This window comes from Sapajus apella, unplaced genomic scaffold, assembly GCF_009761245.1.
Source record: "Sapajus apella isolate SASKATOON/1434 unplaced genomic scaffold, GSC_monkey_1.0 scaffold6, whole genome shotgun sequence".
NCBI classification, from domain to species: domain Eukaryota; kingdom Metazoa; phylum Chordata; class Mammalia; order Primates; family Cebidae; genus Sapajus; species Sapajus apella.
Window position 1 is genome coordinate 17862757 of NW_022436946.1, and position 2675 is coordinate 17865431.

The following is a 2675-nucleotide window of genomic DNA, read 5'->3' on the forward strand; positions in this document are numbered from 1 at the left end:
AAATCATGGCCAATGTAAGAAAGAAAATAAGGTATAAGGTTTGGAAGACAATAGACCAAATTGCCATTTCTATAGGTATGATATGTATTGTTGGCCTACTTTTTGAATTTTTAGAATTTTCTATTATAGTTATTTAAAGTTATGATCAAATTTTCCATAAAAATTACTTTAAAATTTTAAAGTAGAACATTAATAACCTGTAAAATAATAGCAAAAGAATGAAAGCTTCTAATTAGTGTACTAGAAAGAGAGAAAAAGAGAGAGTATGAAGCAGAAAAATTACTTGGCCAAATAATGGTTAAAAAATTTCAAAACTTTATTTAAAAACCCATACATAATTACAGGAATCTAAGCAAATACCAAGCAACAGACATTATATTAAACTACTGAAAATCAGAATTAAATAGGACATTTGAAAAGCAAGAGAAAAAAAGACATATTACATATTAAATGCAGGGGACCAATAGTAAGAAAGAAGGCTGACCTCTCATCAGAAACAATGAAAATCAGAAGACAATGGAACAACATCTTTAAACTAAATGAAAGGCAATTATATAACTTGTCAACCTAGAAAAGTGTCAATTGGCAGATATGTACTACAGGAAATGATACAGGAAGCTCATTTGGCTCAGAGTAAATGGTACCAGATGGAAATTTGGTTATATAAAAAGGAATGAAGCATTAAGTATGTGACCAATTTCATGAAAATAAATTGAACAAATTAGATGAAAAGGACAAACTTTTTTTTGAGAAGCCATAACAAATCAAATTAACAAAAAGAAAAGAAAAAATTAAATAATGTCATTAAGTAAAAAAAATTCATGATTAAGAACCTTCTCTCAAGAAAATGATAGTATACTGGTAAATTTTATTAAGCATTTAAAAAGTTATATTAATTACACCTATTGTTTTCTGATATATATTTTATAGGAATTTGCTTTTAAGGAAATGGTCTACATACACTTGTTAAATGGAGATACATAGATCTCAGGTCTGCCAAAAAAATTGGGTAATAATTTCAACCAGGATATAACATTATTGAGGCCATCCATCTGTTGTTCAGTTAGTACTTGACATTAGCCCTTAACTTCAGCCAGTTTCTCCCCTGGCATAGACTGAGATATAAGAAGAGAAATGAAAAACAGGAAAACGTGGCCCAACTGTTGGACAAACAATCAAAATTACAGCCTTCTTGATGGTGATGTGATTGATGTTAATACTGATTTAAACAAAGTTTGTGTCTGAAAAGAGAAGAAAAGAAGTTCTGGTAAATTTGAGCCCAGATTAAGTGAGTTTGTATTTTATACACAAATACTTCAGGCCAAATATTTGGTGGATTCAAACTACTTACATTTCCTGGCATCCTTTTTATCACAGGGTATTTGTTGGAGATGTAAAAGATATAAGAAACGACAGACTTTTATATGTTTTTCTTTCTAGTTCTAACAATTGGTATTCTGTTTTGTAGCAGAACACTTTCCCATACGCAAGAGAATTGGCCAAAATAGAGAAGAGAATGAATGGTGTATATCTAGAAACAGATATTTGCAAGACAAATTTTCAGTGGAAGAAGGGAATTTCTGATAAACTTCAGCAGCATACTTTCACTAAATCTTTAAGTGTATAGACTGTAGTGTATGTAATCATGTTGCAGGTCAGATTCCTTGGAAAGATGACTTTGAGATTGTGTTTGGTTTATAGAAAATTTGGGGTCAATTGCTGTCGGGATCAACAATTGAGGGATGGGAAGAAAATAGAATTAAACCAAAGAAGAAGTTGGACTGCCACATAGTAACAAGAACTAATTAAGAAAACCTCAAGGAGAGCCCTGAAGTTAGGACAGTCATTTAGATGTGTCTGTGTTGGGGAAAGGGGACCGGACCATCATACCCTACATCAACCAGTCTTCGGGTGCAGCTTGCCTTCTGGAGGAGGAAAGATCTTGGGCAATGTGCCTCTTTTCAGAAGAGGGCAACTTCTAAAAAGGTCTGATGGCTGAGAGCTCAACCAGCAATGTTTCCAGAAGTTGAGTGAATTTGTCCTTCCTTCCTGAAAGGAGAATCTAGCAGTGTAGCAGAGCACTCTGTACTGTCCATTTTTGTACACCTTGAGCCTTCTTTCTTCACCTAAGTTCCAAAAGCTGTATCTTCAGGACTCTGAGGGATTTCTTTCCTGGAGTAAGCTTCCTAGAAGAAAATTAATGGAGAAAACTCTCTCACTGATACAGTTGGGCTTGGGGCTACATCTGTAATAATTGATTGTCCTCTTCTATCCTGGAATCACTTCTCCCACAGCTAGTACCTGTGCTGGTCTTGGTGGCTTATCTGCTTGGATCACCCAAACCCATATCTCTGATTGTCTAAACATCTGGTCATCAAGTCCTTCTTAGATAGTGGCTACTCTATTTGTCAATTTATCATGAAAATTGGACAAATAATTGCCAACAGATAATCAAGTACCAAATAGGTTCCTCTCTGCCCCAGTGTGTCATAACAGCCTTTCTCCTGGTAATCAACTCAATTGCTTCTATCAATATAGTATTCCCTCCTTGCCCACTGGCTCCTTGGCGTATGGAATCTGAAGTGCCCAGGCCAAAATCATAGCTTATGTTTCACTAATAGATATTCCCCATTGTAGGAACCAAGACTGCTAAACTCATGGATTACAGAATTTCA

The 2675-nt window shown here is 34.7% G+C and overlaps 1 long non-coding RNA gene across 1 annotated transcript; it reads right to left on the reverse strand.

Annotated features, from left to right (window-relative positions):
• Nucleotides 1-294: 294 nt before the first annotated feature.
• LOC116549286 lies at nucleotides 295-2325 on the reverse strand. Its single transcript, XR_004267788.1, has 2 exons — nucleotides 2107-2325; nucleotides 295-1241 (listed from the first exon to the last, which is right to left on the reverse strand). It is a non-coding gene; the product is annotated as an uncharacterized LOC116549286 (long non-coding RNA).
• Between the last annotated feature and the right edge of the window lie 350 nt (nucleotides 2326-2675).